We start from the raw sequence: 18,381 nt of genomic DNA, 5'->3' as shown, positions 1-18,381 counted from the left end.
GATTTATGATTGGCAGAATGAGGGTCACAGTCTCGAGTTGTCTTCGACTGCAGTTTTGGCGCGCTTACACCGTTTAGGAGCAGAGGGCACAAGTTCTCAGAATTCCTGCTTCAGCATTCTTTCAAGAGAAATGCAGTGGAAGTGATTCGTCATTCGACATTCAGGATTCTCATTTAGCATTTGGAGAGCAGACGGGCCGTTCTATACCAGAAAACATCACTGGCCGAGACTTCACATCACCCTGTCTTTTGCAATTGTAAGTTCCGCAATGAAGTGGCATAAGAAAATCGTACACGATGATAGGTCGTATTTTAATATTAACTGAACTTTCACCATACGCTCTTGGCCTTTACTTTGCTTTTTAGGGTTCTCATTCCTTTACTCACTAAACTTCCGATGCAATCACTACCATCAGCTTAATTTCACGATGAAAATTCAGTTAAAATTTCCATAGCTACTACGTGATATAATAATGTTTATCGGGGCAAACAGCTATGTTTCACATGTGAGGGCCACCCTTCATTTCGTTTCCTTGTGCACAATTCATTTCTGTACATCTGGACCTTAGTGGCGGACTTGTAGCTTGAGAAGGGACGATCGGTACCTATCAGTGGCCAATTTACTGACTATAGCGCAACCCCGGTGGCATTTTGCAATATTGTCACTATTGCTCGTCAATTTACAGCAACCACACTTTCTTTTTGTGAAGAAACTATGTTAAATATATCGTGAGCCCAAGTCGGCTACGTCTGACAGAACGTTGAAGGTTTTCCGAATAACAAACCAAATGCGATCGCTCAGTATTTGAAATGCTCTTGGTTCTCCACGCAGAAGCAACAGGGAGTACCTAACGGCTGGAAAAAGGCTTAGATATTTTCATATTCAAGAACGGACATGGGGCAGGCATCCATTATTACAGGCCTGTGTCGTTGACATAGGTCTGCTGTGGAATTACGTATCGAGATTTATGATCACGAATTAGGACATATGCGGTCAGTAAAATTCCTCTCTATTGCCAACTTCATAGATTGCGTTCATCCACGAAACTGATAAGATAGCTGACAAAGGCACCCGTATTGATGCCGTGTTCCTTGACTTCCAAGAGGGTCGTAACCCTCAGAGAAAGATAACAGCTAACATTCTACGAGGTGTGGAATGTAAAAAGTGTAAAAGGTTTGAACATCTAAGGGAACTAGGAAATCACAAAAGGGAAATGCAATATCTCTGCCTGGTTACAGTGTGGGAAAGATGAGGATTTCTGGAAAGGTGTATACATTGTGATATCAACAACAGCCTAAAATGGTGTAACGGGAATAGGGTTGATTATGTATAAGAGCGTAGGGAGGGACAGTGTCGGGGACTGTGATCATCAATATTCTGATTGGTCCGATATACCACGAATTCGTCTCCTGTGTTGTTCTTTCGATCTCAGAGTAACAGTTCCAACGTACGTCCTCAGTTATTGGCTAAACGTATTCCAATATTTGTCTTCCTGTACAGTTTTTGCCGTTTACAAAACTCTCTAGTGCCGTAGAAGCTATACGATGATATAAACTGATATCTTTTATCAGAACTCCCTTCTTCTTATCTGCGTCCTGTGCATGTTTCTCACCTCTGAAGTTCTGCGGAGAGTCTAATCATTTCTTACATAATTTTGATCTTCCTCCTATAGCTGCACATCTCGAATGCCTCAATTTTTTTTTATTTCCCACAGCCTGCAGTCACTTCCATATGCTGTCCTGTGGAAGAGCAACAAGTTATCTGATGAAAAATGACAGGGATTCTCTCTTTCGTCCCTACGGTTCAGTCAATAACCCGAAGAGGAAATGACGGAAATAAGAAAAAGATTCAAGATCTGGATTCAATTTCATGATGTAAGAATATAAAAGCTTAAAATCGCCGATGATATTGTTATCCTCAGTGAAAGCGAAGATCAATTTAAGGAGTTGTTGAATGGAACGAACAGCGAAATGAGTGTAGAATATGGACTGAGAGCTAATATAACTAAAAGCGTGGGAAATGAGAAAAGCGCGAAATTTAACATCAACTTTGGTGGTCATTAAGTAGAAAAGTTAACGGTAACAAAGAAGAAGCAACGGTAAACAAAATGGAGCAAAGTGTATGTTGTACTGTTTAAGACATTCCTAACGTAATACTTGCTACAGTGGTTCACGGGTGCCGCGTCAGATAATGTTGTGAAGGCTACACAATATTTAAACGAGACAGCTGCTCTCTGGCTTCAGTTCCTTGCTGACTTGTTACTGCAGTTGCTCGCCAATATAGGCACTGGCTTGCTCGAAAGGTGCAGGCGCAGGCGCCAAGAGGTGGTGAGGGTATAACGTCGTTGCAAACGAATCGTAGAGCACGACGACATCCAGAGCTCCCTGCCGGAGGAACGGGCCACTGTAAAAGCGCGCGTGTGGGCAGTGTGTTGGCGACCAGTTTAAGTGCCCGAGCTTCGATTCCCCCCCCCCCCCCCCTCTCTATGGGATTCGTTCGTCTGCGGTCGACGATGCCCTAGTGCAGCCACTACTGGTTCCCATGTCTTGTGGAATTTAAATTCCGTTTCTCTGTTAATCAGGTCGTTAATAATACGTATTTAGATTGCTTCCTTAGTGATGGAGTCCCAGTTAACGCAATTTCCCGTGTGAAGACAGTGTTCAGTAACAGCATCTGATGTTTATGCTCAGCTCATCTACACTCCTGGAAATTGAAATAAGAACACCGTGAATTCATTGTCCCAGGAAGGGGAAACTTTATTGACACATTCCTGGGGTCAGATACATCACATGATCACACTGACAGAACCACAGGCACATAGACACAGGCAACAGAGCATGCACAATGTCGGCACTAGTACAGTGTATATCCACCTTTCGCAGCAATCCAGGCTGCTATTCTCCCATGGAGACGATCGTAGAGATGCTGGATGTAGTCCTGTGGAACGGCTTGCCATGCCATTTCTACCTGGCGCCTCAGTTGGACCAGTGTTCGTGCTGGACGTGCAGACCGCGTGAGACGACGCTTCATCCAGTCCCAAACATGCTCAATGGGGGACAGATCCGGAGATCTTGCTGGCCACGGTAGTTGACTTACACCTTCTAGAGCACGTTGGGTGGCACGGGATACATGCGGACGTGCATTGTCCTGTTGGAACAGCAAGTTCCCTTGTCGGTCTAGGAATGGTAGAACGATGGGTTCGATGACGGTTTGGATGTACCGGGCACTATTCAGTGTCCCCTCGACGATCACCAGTGGTGTACGGCCAGTGTAGGAGATCGCTCCCCACACCATGATGCCGGGTGTTGGCCCTGTGTGCCTCGGTCGTATGCAGTCCTGATTGTGGCGCTCACCTGCACGGCGCCAAACACGCATACGACCATCATTGGCACCAAGGCAGAAGTGACTCTCATCGCTGAAGACGACACGTCTCCAATCGTCCCTCCATTCACGCCTGTCGCGACACCACTGGAGGCGGGCTGCACGATGTTGGGGCGTGAGCGGAAGACGGCCTAACGGTGTGCGGGACCGTAGCCCAGCTTCATGGAGACGGTTGCGAATGGTCCTCGCCGATACCCCAGGAGCAACAGTGTCCCTAATTTGCTGGGAAGTGGCGGTGCGGTCCCCTACGGCACTGCGTAGGATCCTACGGTCTTGGCGTGCATCCGTGCGTCGCTGCGGTCCGGTCCCAGGTCGACGGGCACGTGCACCTTCCGCCGACCACTGGCGACAACATCGATGTACTGTGGAGACCTCACGCCCCACGTGTTGAGCAATTCGGCGGTACGTCCACCCGGCCTCCCGCATGCCCACTATACGCCCTCGCTCAAAGTCCGTCAACTGCACATACGGTTCACGTCCACACTGTCGCGGCATGCTACCAGTGTTCAAGACTGCGATGGAGCTCCGTATGCCACGGCAAACTGGCTGACACTGACGGCGGCGGTGCACAAATGCTGCGCAGCTAGCGCCATTCGACGGCCAACACCGCGGTTCCTGGTGTGTCCGCTGTGCCGTGCGTGTGATCATTGCTTGTACAGCCCTCTCGCAGTGTCCGGAGCAAGTATGGTGGGTCTGACACACCGGTGTCAATGTGTTCTTTTTTCCATTTCCAGGAGTGTATATTTAACAATGAACTATATTTTGAGCGAACTAATGGTGTTACTATAGTTTGTTTCCCACAGTAGCTAACCTTCTCATGGAAGACTTCGATGAAAAAGCAGTTGTCGGCACCGTTTCTGGTGATATGTGGACGACACTTTAGCAGTATGGTCACAAGGGGCAGTAAAGCTTCCTGCATTTCGGCAACGCCTTAACTAACTCCATCCATGCGTTTGCTCCACCGTGGGAGTCCAGAAAAATGGAGACCTCCCGTTCTTAGATGTCTTGGTCTGCAGAAAATGGGACGGTTTCTTTGGTTACATTGTGTTCCGTAAACCAATACACACTGATTACATCTACGAGCTACGTTTTCCCACGAACTACGTCAACGCAGTGGCGTATTACAGACTCTCGTTCATAGGGCTATAGTTACCTCAGATGCACGGAGCTCCTCAGCAGTGCTTAGCCGTCTTCGTCCAGTTTTTGCACAAACCGGGCACTCTGATAAATAGATTCTAAATACATTTCAATTTGCACGCACTAAACCTCGAGAAGAGCCAGATGAAACCGAAAACTCCACAAAGTTAATTTTTCTACGCTGTTCAAGAAATATCAAATAAAATGTGTCTTGCCCCCTCCAGCACGATTGAAAATGATGCCTGGTTCTATTAAAGACAACATAGTATACTCAATTGAAAAGTCCCCACATTTTCGTTGTGTGCCGAGTGAGATTTTAATTAATATTGTTTCTGAATTCATTTGTCCTCTTATCATGAGTATCCAGCAGAATGTACACAGAATTCTTTACCTGTGGCTGTTGTCACTCTTCTATTGCCTGCCAAGTAAGATGTCAGGTTTTGTCGGGAACGTTTTAGGATTAGGAACAGTGGTGAGACCTGTTATAGGCAATTCTTCTATTCGGCTTTTACTATACGTTGTCATGAGAATATATTAATTCATGCGCCTTTTATTGTAACGCTGAACAAATTCAGAAGGGGTAGATTTAATGTTACTCTGTCCTTTTGAGTTTTATATTAGTCTCTTGTTATTTTTAACATTTATATTTGCCCCCATTGTTCTAAAGCTGATTGATTCAAATGGGGCAACTTAATTAAAGACATGTTGTCTTTTATTCGATCTTATGAAACATTTTTTTTCATATTTTTTAGTCTGAGCACTGAGTTAGATGTTTGTTTCTTATTCTATATACGCTCTTGATTTTTTACTCTAATCAATAAATTGAATTACCTTTGGTTCAACATTATAGCCCCTCGATCCCCAGCCATTTTCCACTCACATCGTTTCCTGTGACACAGAACTATAGACGGATGTTAAAATTATGCAGACTGATAAGATAAAGAGTGCGGAGTTACTATGCAATACACGTAATGAGATATTTTTTATATTTTTTAATCTGAGCACTAAGTTATTTGTTTGTTTCTTATTCTGTATACGCTCTAGATTTTTTGCACTAATCAATAAATTGAATTACCTTTGGTTCAGAGTTATTCCCCCACGATGGCCAGCCATTTTCCATTCACGTCGTTTCCTGTGATACAGAACTATATACGGATGTTTAAACTATGCAGACTGTTAAGATAAAGAGTGTGGAGTTACTCCGCAGTACACGTGGAGGCAATTCTGACGTTGCAGTTGATAATGGAAGCAAGGCTAAACAAAAATCAAGACACGTACATTGGATTATTTGACCTGTAAAAAGCAGTAAACTATGTAAAATGGTGCAATTTGTTAAAAATTCAGAGAAAAAAAGGGGTGAGCTATAGGCAGAGAAGGGTTAAATACAATATGTACAACAGCAAACATTGAATAATAAGAGAGGACGACCAAGAACGAAGTGCCCTGATTAAAAAGGTTGTATGATAAGGATGTAGTGTCTCTCCCCTGCTGTTCAATCCGTCCGTCGATGACGCAATGTTAGAAATAAAAGAAAGGTTCAGGAGTGGAATTAAAATTCAAGGTGAAAGGATATCAATGATACGATTCGCTATACTGAGTGAAAGTGAAGAAGAATTACATGATCTGCTGAATGGAATGAATACTCTAATGAGTACAGAATGTGGAATGAAAATAAATTCAAGAAAGATGAAAGTAATGAGAGGTAGCAGAAATGAGAACAGCGAGAAACTTATCAGGATTGATGGTCCCGAAGTAGATGAAGTTAAGGAATTGTCTTACCTGGACAGTAAAATAACCAATGACCGGCGTAGCAAGGAGGATGTCAAAAGCAGACAAGTAATGGCAAAAAGGGTTTTCCTCACCAAAAGAAGTGTATTAGCATGAAACATAGGCCTTAATTTGAGGAAGAAATTTCTGAGAATGTACGTGTGGAGTACAGCATTGTATGGCAGTGAAACACGGATTGTGGGAAAACCGGAACTGAAGAGAATTGAAGCATTTGCGATGTTGAAAATTAGGTGGACTGATAAAGTAAGGAATGAGGAGGTTCTGCGCAGAATCAGAGAGTAAAGGAATACATGGAAAACACTGATAAGGAGAAAGGACAGGATGATAGGACATCTGTTGACTTGAGGTAATTACCTCCATGGTACTAGAGGAAGCCGTAGAGGGCGAAAACTGTAGAGGAAGACAGATTGAAATACATCCAGCAAATAATTCAGGACGTAGGTAGCAAGTGCTACTCTGAGATGAGGTGGTCTGCACAGGAGACGAGTTCGTGGCGCGCCGTATCAAACCACTCAGAAAGCTGATGACAAAATAGCTGAAAATATCGACAAGAAAAAGATACGGAATGGTAGTGTAAGTTTATGTAGGAGGACGTTAACTAGAGACATGGGAACTGTCTGTCTTGATCTGACGTATTTATACGGCCGCCCTCCAAAATAATGCATATTTAATTCGTTATCCATGAAATTAGACAAGACTTTCTGTTAACGCACTTTATTACATGCAGTGCATGATAACTGATCAGACAAACCTCGACAATGCTAATCCATATCTTGGCAGGCCTGGTAAAAATGTTCATGAATTCGTGCCGTGATTACTGCAATATTAGCATTAAAACCGTGTAGTGCTATAGAAGGGTATGCATTTGAATCTGCGGCCAAAGGAGAAAGCATATGGTTCGTAAAACTGCAAATAAGTCTTCATAACGAAACTTGAAACTACCGAAACTCGGTGCCATGGCTAAGATCTCACCATGTTAAGCTGCACTTAGAGGCTGAAATGGTCGCAGTATCAGTGATTGTGTTCGTGCTTGCACTTGCGGCTAAGTGCAAATCAGCAGGAAAAATTTCTAAGTCCTCAGCTAATCTGCTCGAAGGGACACTTGGTGACAGAAGTGATCATGTAATGAGTTGTGGAGGAGAACTCAGGCGGAGAAGAAGCTTCGTGGAGCTCTGACATTTTGCCATCAGCATCCTAAAAGGAAGACTCGTGTCCCTGCGTTTTCCGTTCGTCATATCATTTTTACTAGCTAAACTACGGATATTCCTTACGTCCTAACTTGTTTCACACCCCCTAATACTTGGAGCTGTGAAAAAGTGTCCTCCTCTGTATCTCTCTGTAGTCAGTGAGGTTGGACCTCTGTAGCGCAACTGTGTCTGTCACTCTAACTTCTAAATTATTATTGTTACGCAGTCGTTGCGTCTGTGTTGTGTTAAAGTCCATTATCTAGCAATACCCGAGACAGAGCATCCCATGCCCTCTAATGTGTTCTATCTCCCCTCGTCCTGACTCAACTTTCAGAAGGTATCTGTAGCGGTCGGTGTATTACGAAATACCTCTGCTTTCTACGGTTCTGATCGTTAAAGAGTTCTTCCCGGTCTGCCAAAAATTACACATCTCCTCTTTACGCATGGAGGTCATTAAAGAGGAAAACATGCTGACGCCACAGCACCAAGGGAGATTTTATCTGGATTGTGGCTCTTGGCATCGGGCACCCAGGGGCGGCTTCCTCAAAGTGTAACCGCATTGTCGTGATCCCTCGCAGCTATCGGTGAGTCCATTCCACAAATTCTCCTGGGGTGGTCACGTGATGTGCTGTGTGTCTGCCTACTTACAGCCCCGCCCAATATACTTTCATATTGGTTTTTTATTTAAGTGGAAATTCAGTTCTATATGAAAATGTAATCTATGTTAGCCAAGCACTGGCAAAACACTAGTACTGACTGGTACAATTTATTCGTCAGCGGGGATTAATTATTCCGAATTCACATTTTAATTTTCGTTTTATATAAGTTGCAGGACTGTTTTAGATAAAAAGGTCTTTTACCAATGGGACATTTCTTAAGACAGCAGTGAGTAACCTCTATGGTAGCGGAAGTAGCTGCAAAGGTTAGAAACTGTACAATATCACAGAGATTGGAAACTATCCTAGAAATAACTGAGGGCGTTGCGTGCAAGTTCCACTCTGGGATGGAGAGCTACCCACAAGCGATAAATTTGTAGTGGGCCTCATGAAACCAGTCAGAAGACTGACGATTCAAATGATAAGGTGATTTCCCGGACAACATCGGAAACTCCGTTAAGCCGGTCACACACAGTGTTGTCGGTAGCAACGTTGCAACTGCAGATGACAGCAGCACAATGATGGAAGACCTCGAGGGGATCGATGATTATTGCAGTAATCGACAGTTAACCCTTCAACATGTGTAATGAAGTCAAAGGTCTAATATTACAAAAAGCAGATTCCAATCAGAGATCCATAGGAAGTTGCTTAGGGAAGTGAAAACCCTTCACGAGAGAAACGGATTACGAAACACTTGTAAGATCGATTCTTTAACATTGCTCATTAGTCTGGAAAACTTGCAAGGTTATTTTGATAAAGATAGTGTAATAGTCGCGATAGCGCTGGGCGTTTCAGAGATCATCTTGAATCACCAGTAGGAAACGCAAAAGAGGATGCTCCTTACCGTGGTGAAGCTTACTACTGAAATTTCGCGATTTGACGAGGAGCGTTCCATAAGCAATGCAACACTTTTTTTTTCGGAAAGCACGTTGGTTTTATTCAGGATTCCGATACACCGTATTATTCCCCACTCTTTTGGCTATAAAACCTTATTTAAAAGAAAAAATTTCCAATTCGACGACCATATGCCACCTTCCTGCGAGAGCCTGTATGCCCGCATAGTATCACTCAACTGGTCGACGTCGGATCGAGTCTCTTGCTGCAATTATTAACAGCCCCATTGAATTGCCTGGACTAGCAGGACAGAGCGGATTAGGTTGTGGAAAGGGGCCAGAATAAGGTTGCTGTCAGTTGCAAATAATACAAACTTTATTTGTCCACACACATAATATTACAACAAGAATAGGACATACTCAAAGTTCTAATCGACCTCCTTTAATTAACTTTAGATCGGCTGAAGGCCACACTCAAAATCCAAGATGAATGATCTAAGTAAGAATTTGACATACAAGGTTCTTCTGGAGGTGCGACCCAAAAATATTTTCTAAATCTTCAATCTAAGCCGGCCGAAGGCCTTAGTACTTTAATTTTAATGAAACTTGGCTGGGGGCCGCATATTAAGCAATAAGAAGTGTTTCAATAAATCGGCAGAAGGCCTTATCTTAAAACAATTGAAGCAAATTCGGCTGAAGGTCCCATACAAAATCATCACAATTGTATGACTTAAGGGTTACACAAGAACATTAATTTAAGAGATACCAACATCCGGCTGAAGGCCGCACGTCAGCAAATAATTTAAAGGCTTAAGCCCTGAAAGAAAAGTTTCAATTTTAAAGGCAGAAGGTCGTACCATGAAACATTTCATATAAAACAAAGAATAACAATCTCATGCTTTTAGGGCAAGACAGGAACATGAATTAAGGATACATTTAAAGCCGACGGAAGGCCATGAATCAATCAAATAATTAAAACTCAAATAAGGAAGCTACTATATGACACACACGGGACGGCGCTCAGAAGTTTCCAAGGGTCAGCCTGGAATTTTAACACTAACGCCCGTTTAGGCGCGACAGGCAGACTGACGAACAACTCAATCGGAAGGCAACCCAACCGACAGACAGCCGACGAACCAACCGGCTACCAGATTTCTGTCACCAGACCAACGGCGCTACAACCAAAATGCCAGCGAGGCGAAGAGACCAGTAACACTCGTCTTCAAATATTGGTGTGTTAATAAGCCAAGGCACAACAACTACTTAGTTACATGAACATCGCCACGGTTGTAGAACTACACGCCGTGGCGGATAGCATGAACATGGTAAGAAACCACTCCCTCGCTACTTTGTCGCAACCGACGAACTGGCTACTGCAGTAAGTAGACAGCATTACAGCATTTAAAGCATTGCTCAGTGGAACTGACACAGGGTACACAGTGTTTGATGAAACACCGCCACAAGAAACACTGATGAACAACTAAAAAAAAAATCACAGGCAGACAGACACACAAATCCGTAAGATGGTCGATGACAAAACACATGTCGTCTGACCAGATGACCGACCAACAACCAACCAAGGTCGTTGCCACTCGAACCATGTGTGTTACAAACGGTCGGGCGAATCTTGACTATCCGAGCACATTGGCTCGGACCCAATCATGCAGAGGTAACACTTGCCGATTGGCCACGACGTCTCCGCAGAAGAAGGAACATAGCCACGTCCAGCATGATGACCCAGTGGCGAGGCCCAGAAACGGTCAAAAGACCAAACACACGTCGCCCAAAAAGGCGACCAACTGAACGACCGACCAACGGACGATCCCGCTGCCATCTCCATCCGTCGGAGAGTTCATCCTGTGTCTCGAGCTGTCGGCGAGTACTGGCTGTCCGCGCCTCCCTAGCGCTCCGTCACGTGACTGCTGCTACGTCCCGACTGCACGTCTGCTGCTTTCCAACTCAATGACTGCCAGGTGCGATCATCATTCAAGACACACGGCAAGCGGGAAGCAATAGCCGTTCAGCAAAGATAATAGGGCAGGGCTAATATCGATACGCGCTGCTGCTGCCAATCACGGGCAGGCAAGACAGCATTTCATTGGCACCAGCAGTGAAAATGACGAGGCTGCCGTACGGTAAAAACAAGGTGTTAAATAATAGATGGCATGAACATGAGCCACGCACGGCTCACCCATCATCCACGTACTTCTTCACGAGGAATGCATCCCTCACTGAACCCAGCAGATAAGGTGCGAGATCCGGGGTCTATGCCTGATCAGGAAGAACAATCCAATGAGTTTTGTGAGCTCCTCTCTGGTGCGAAGATTTGAGTGAGGCCTTGCGTTGTCATGGAGAAGTCTGTTTGCATTTTTGTGGTGATGAACATGCTGACGTCCTTTCTTCAATTTTCTAAGGGTAGCACGACATACTTCAGAGTTGATAATTGCACCATGAGGGAGAAAGTCCAACATAATAACCACTTACAGAAGGTTGTCACCATGACTTTATGGGGTAAGGTTGCGGCTTCGGAGATTTCCTTCGGAGGAGAAAGTCAAAGGATTCACAGCTATGTGTGGCCGGGCGACATGCGCGAGGTCAGACAGGTTTCCCCGACCTTGTTGCGATGATGACAGCCACTTCGCCCAACGACTAACCGTGCTTTTGTTCACTACCAGGTTTCCATACAAGGTGAAACCAACAAAAAACATACAACGAAATTTGAAAGCGATGCGAAGCAGCGACGGGTGCTTATGCTTTTTCTGCCCTTGATGCCCCTTCGATTCCGCATGCCGACTATCAGGCACAAGAGCGCCTCGGATTTTCGTCACCGTTTTCCCCTGTAGAAGTATATTTTTAAACTGCCTCGGCGGGGGGCACGAAGTTTTTCACTAACCAGGGTGCCTCAGAGCAATTCTGTGGCGTTTTACTCACGCGTGTGTGAATGTCGCACCCCTTGTTCATCACGGGACAGGAGATCGCAAAACAGGAGAGCGGAAAGAGTAGAGGCACCCATTGATGCTTCCTTCGATACTCACACTTTATCGACTTGTCTTAAACGGGACCTAGCGTGTCCATTCAGCATAGCAGAAAAAAACTGAGGTTGAAGTGCACTCCAAGGCCGTACGATCATGTACATTGTGATGACCCATGATGGCCTTGGATAAGCACTGAATCGTCTGGGGATGATAACAGTGTCAAATGTGGTCAACAATGTCGTTTCGATACAGGCCTTAGTGTGAACTGCCGTTTTAGACTGTGAAATGTTTCTAAATCAAAGTCTCAAAGAAATGGGTGGTTGCATTGACGCATTTTATGTTATGCCACCCCATATAGCACTTTAGAATCGACTCTGACCGTGACGTGTCTGAAATGTTGTCCTCGGAAGCCCATAAGAAAACCGCGTGATTGGGGCACTGAGCATTGCGATGCCGTTTTCACTTCAACGGCATCGAAGGAACTGAAATGTGGATAAGATGGGGCGTGACAACCTTCCCATCATATGGTGCTGGACAGAAGCATGGTGAAATTTTTATTGCTAATGTGACATCATTAGCCCAACTGACACCTCCCATGAACGTCTGAGCTGTGGCCTTCTTTTCGCATTTGTTGACACCTTGGTGTCCAACGCGACGCCGAGTTCGGGAGGGGGATGCCCAAGGCGCCACGCATTTGCAGCATTACAGAGGGAGGCATTTTGAGCCAAATTTCAAACTTGTACGTTTCAATGGTAGACAGCTACAGCGTGTTGAAAAAGCTGTTCTTTAAAAGCGTAGTTTCACAAAGATTATAGTCTAAGGCGCTGCAGTCATGGACTGTGCAGCTGGTCCCGGCGGAGGTTCGAGTCCTCCCTCGGGCATGGGTGTGTGTGTTTGTTCTTAGGATAATTTAGGTTCAGTAGTGTGTAAGCTTAGGGACTGATGACCTTAGCAGTTAAGTCCCATAATATTTCACAAACATTTGAACATTTTGAACGTAGATTATAGTACTTAGTGGACAACTTAGGAATCTCTGTTTTGCACATGAAGTCGATTACTGTCTTTCGCGGATGTTCCTTATTTCAAACGCAAATAAGGAAGTTCGTCAGTTCGTCACATCTGATAACAAGAAAGTGAAATATTTCCATTGCGAAATGTAGCTTGCGTTCTAGTCATTCACGTGTGTCGAGCGCTGGTTAGTCTGAAAATAAAAATGAGTGTCTTTGACAAACCAAGAGAAAGTAGATACGCTACTTTTCTGGAGAGAATGCATAAGGAACAAGTTGGAAGCGTATTGTCATATCGCTCGCTTATTTGTGGAGTATCTTTGCGGGCAGCCGCGTCTGTAGAGAGTCAAGCATGGGACACGGAACTAAATGGTTCAAATGGCTCTGAGGACTACGGTACTTAACATCTGAGGTCATCAGTCCCCTGGAACTTAGAACTACTTAAACCTATCTAACCTAAGGACATCACACACATTCATGCCCGAGGCAGGATTCGAACCTGCGACCATAGCGGTCACGCCGTTCCAGACTGAAGTGCCTAGAACCGCTCGGCCCCTCAGGCCGGCGGACATGGACCTGTTATGTTGTGTTGTGGGTAGCTCAGCATGTGAGAGGCATTGTCGCTATGGAAGTTCAAGTGTTGCTGCATGTGCTATTACAGTAAAGAGACGAAATATGGAAGTGATTCAGAGGAAAGTGCGTAATGAAGTAATTAAAAACGAGCAGTGCCACCGATAACGTATTTGCGTATCCTGTCGTTGCGTGTCGCACAGCATCAATCATCCGCGCCGTGTTCGGTCTCCCAGAATGAAGTAATGTGAATCAGTAGAAATTAGTTACCATAAAACAGTGCAGTCAAGTGCCAGTGTCTTGTAGCGAGCTAGAGAACGTACGTTTGATCATCGCGTTTCCGCATTATCAACAATCGGCCGCGCCGCGACAATTACGAGTACGTTCGTACAAGTGAGAACTGAGAACTGAAAAGTTAACTTTACGAACTGTGTTATATCATTACTAGTGTCAAGAAGGACTGGTACCAAAAGAAATCTGCGTATGCGTGGCGAGCGTAAGAACTTTCGTTCGATTATTCGGCTTGCGCATCATTAATAATCATCCGTGCCGTGTTCGGTTAGGCGTACGCCCGTCCCAGTGATTTTGTGGACAAATAATCATCTAGAAGTTGGCATCGAAACTTTTGACTTACAATGTAAGCAGTGCAACCTGTGATTTCTTATCGTCTCAGAATATACACTCCTGGAAATTGAAATAAGAACACCGTGAATTCATTGTCCCAGGAAGGGGAAACTTTATTGACACATTCCTGGGGTCAGATACATCACATGATCACACTGACAGAACCACAGGCACATAGACACAGGCAACAGAGCATGCACAATGTCGGCACTAGTACAGTGTATATCCACCTTTCGCAGCAATGCAGGCTGCTATTCTCCCGTGGAGACGATCGTAGAGATGCTGGATGTAGTCCTGTGGAACGGCTTGCCATGCCATTTCCACCTGGCGCCTCAGTGGGACCTGCGTTCGTGCTGAACGTGCAGACCACGTGAGACGACGCTTCATCCAGTCCCAAACATGCTCAATGGGGGACAGATCCAGAGATCTTGCTGGCCAGGGTAGTTGACTTACACCTTCTAGAGCACGTTGGGTGGCACGGGATACATGCGGACGTGCATTGTCCTGTTGGAACAGCAAGTTCCCTTGTCGGTCTAGGAATGGTAGAACGATGGGTTCGATGACGGTTTGGATGTACCGGGCACTATTCAGTGTCCCCTCGACGATCACCAGTGGTGTACGGCCAGTGTAGGAGATCGCTCCCCACACCATGATGCCGGGTGTTGGCCCTGTGTGCCTCGGTCGTATGCAGTCCTGATTGTGGCGCTCACCTGCACGGCGCCAAACACGCATACGACCATCATTGGCACCAAGGCAGAAGCGACTCTCATCGCTGAAGACGACACGTCTCCATTCGTCCCTCCATTCACGCCTGTCGCGACACCACTGGAGGCGGGCTGCACGATGTTGGGGCGTGAGCGGAAGACGGCCTAACGGTGTGCGGGACCGTAGCCCAGCTTCATGGAGACGGTTGCGAATGGTCCTCGCCGATACCCCAGGAGCAACAGTGTCCCTAATTTGCTGGGAAGTGGCGGTGCGGTCCCCTACGGCACTGCGTAGGATCCTACGGTCTTGGCGTGCATCCGTGCGTCGCTGCGGTCCGGTCCCAGGTCGACGGGCACGTGCACCTTTCGCCGACCACTGGCGACAACATCGATGTACTGTGGAGACCTCACGCCCCACGTGTTGAGCAATTCGGCGGTACGTCCACCCGGCCTCCCGCATGCCCACTATACGCCCTCGCTCAAAGTCCGTCAACTGCACATACGGTTCACGTCCACGCTGTCGCGGCATGCTACCAGTGGTAAAGACTGCGATGGAGCTCCGTATGCCACGGCAAACTGGCTGACACTGACGGCGGCGGTGCACAAATGCTGCGCAGCTAGCGCCATTCGACGGCCAACACCGCGGTTCCTGGTGTGTCCGCTGTGCCGTGCGTGTGATCATTGCTTGTACAGCCCTCTCGCAGTGTCCGGAGCAAGTATGGTGGGTCTGACACACCGGTGTCAATGTGTTCTTTTTTCCATTTCCAGGAGTGTAGATGTTCATACTAGACGTAGGACAGTGTTGTGCTTGACGTTGAGTGGCTCGCCTAAACCCGTTTCCATATTTCGATAGATCATTTCAGGCAAGCCAGCAGCGGTGCGGAGCAGAACAATACGCCGTGGGATTATCGCCGTGGGATTATCAGGTACGTGGTGTGGAAAGGGCGCACGCTCAAGAAACGGTCGAAACGACAATCAGTTGAATTGGTCCCTCCCCCACCCATTTGTACCCCGGGCGCGTTACAAACTGAGTTGTACTACCGAGCGGAGGTAGCGAAATAGACGTTACGGCAGATGTTGTCCAGATTCCACGTGTTATCTCCAAATAAATTGCGAGTGCCCCTGGAACAAGTCGCCCCAGAGTGTTTTTGCATTTTCTCCAACTTAGAACCACTGGGAATGCAAAAGGCACATGGAATTTTACCATTCATTCTGATCTCACACCTGGGCAACAGGTAACTTTTTCAAACTATTCGTTTATAGGTAAAATAACCACTCTCTCCAACAGTTCACTATCGGTTACAGGGACCGGACAAGAGGAATGATACGACAGCAAAATCCACCGCCATTCTCCCGTCTAATGGCAAAGTTCCTGTCAAGATAAAACGCATTTCCTAGACATTTCCAGAAAAAATTGTTTTCCAGTTACTCTCCAATATTACAGACCATTTTAACCGGAGTAGGGTGCCTTATTTATCTTTAAGGCCGGAGTTAACAAAATACATTGCCGATGTGGCATATGCACTAGCATATCAAAACCGTCTGGACACGCAATGCAGAGCGCAAATGATCACTGGAAGCATGAAAAACACACGCGCCAGTGTTAAAGGAGGCGGTGTTAAAGGCAGACTTCTAAATATGTCGACTGTTTTTATTGTAAAGCAGAAACAGAAATGAATAACCACAGCTCAAAAAACACCAGGCAGATCTTGAAAAGTGTGTGTGTGTAAATTTTCTTACGGGGCTTAATCTTGATCTGGATGTCTGGAATCGAGCTTCCAAGGTCTGAACTGGTTAGACATGGGCTAACAACTTCGGCAGAGGAGCTGTGCTGCAAAGATATGAGTTACAGGTGATCATTGCTCCGCGAAGATGCGCCTCAGACATGTACATTAATTGCAGGAAGAGGAGAGGAGACGCACAGCTGAGCTTTGTTGGTAGATGTAAATAAATGAGTTTTTGGTTTAGCAGCAGTACTCAGCAAACAGTGGCGATTTTTACGAGTTATATTATGGATAAATAGAAGATTTATTGCGGAAAGCAAAAAAAAAGAGTTGACCTTTACATTTGAACGATTATACTACTTGAGAGGAATGGTTCAAATTCAAATTGCTCTAAGCACTATGGGACTTAACATCTGAGGTCATCAGTCCCCTAGACTTAGAACTACTTAAACATAACTAACCTAAGGACATCATACACATCCATGCCCGAAGCAGGATTCGAACCTGCTACCATTGCAGCAGTGCGGTTCCGGACTCAAGATCTAGAACCGCTCGGCCAACGCGGCTGGCTGTGAGGAATGAATTACAGGTTATGATGAAGTTCGTTTTATGTGCGGCAGCGTTTTGATAATGCAGCATTCTTTGTTCGTAAAACATCAAGATCAGGAATCTCTTTGCTGTTAATTTTTTGTTAGGATTTATCGAACACTGTGAGAAAAGTGGATTTAAGAATTAGTTTTGGAATTTTGTTTAGGGAAAAATTATACTTACGAAGTTCAATTTTTGTACTTCTTGGATTATAATTACAGGATTTCAGGGAAAGCTGAACTATTAGTGAAGATTCATTAAAAGTTATTAAGTCAAATGATATGAGATTGCTATTGAGTTGACGTGACTCAGAGTCATTGTCCACATCCCAAGAGTCGATTAATTTTTAATTTTTTTGAAACAGTTATCAAAAATTATAAGCCAAGAATGATTGCAATGTTTTCAGAGAACGCATTACACTTTTGGCTGTCTCAGTAGTTAAATTCTGCAGCTCTGTTATTGACACACGCTGTAGCTACAAGAGCAGTATATACGGCGTTTTCCAGTGCGATCATGCAATCTAAATAGTGTAGAAAACATGTTGTTTCTTTAATTACATTTCAGAGAGACAAACTTTAGTTTCAAAGTAAACACGGTTTCATAAAAATTCACAGACAGATTTTGTGATAACTATAGGTTCCAGACAGGTAATGTTTTTCTTAGAATTCTCGGAACTAGATTTCTCAATGCATTCTCGCGGTTGAATTTTGTCATTTTCTTTACGCAAGCTTTGTTGTCACCGCCAGACACCACACTTGCTAGGTGGTAGCCTTTAAATCGGCCGCGGTCCGTTAGTATACGTCGGACCCGCGGGTCGCCACTATCAAGGATTGCAGACCGAGCGCCGCCACACGGCTGGTCTAGTCTAGAGAGACTCCCTAGCACTCGCCCCAGTTGTACAGCCGACTTTTCTAGCGATGGTTCACTGTCTACATACGCTCTCATTTGCAGAGACGACAGTTTAGCATAGCCTTCAGCCACGTCATTTGCTACGACCTAGCAAGGCGCCATATTCAGTTACTATAATGACTATCTTCAAGAATGCGTTCTGAAGAGATAATATTGTGAATCATGTACCGTCAAGAGCGACGTTCATCATTAATGGATTAAAGTATCAAACTAATTACGTCCGCTTTCTGAATTCTCATTCCTTGTCATGTTCCAGACCTCACGTCAGTATAGTTCTTTTCTCCTCACGCCAGCCTAC

Source organism: Schistocerca cancellata, chromosome 8 (assembly GCF_023864275.1).
Source record: "Schistocerca cancellata isolate TAMUIC-IGC-003103 chromosome 8, iqSchCanc2.1, whole genome shotgun sequence".
Taxonomy (NCBI): domain Eukaryota; kingdom Metazoa; phylum Arthropoda; class Insecta; order Orthoptera; family Acrididae; genus Schistocerca; species Schistocerca cancellata.
Note: the sequence above shows the minus strand (reverse complement) of the source record.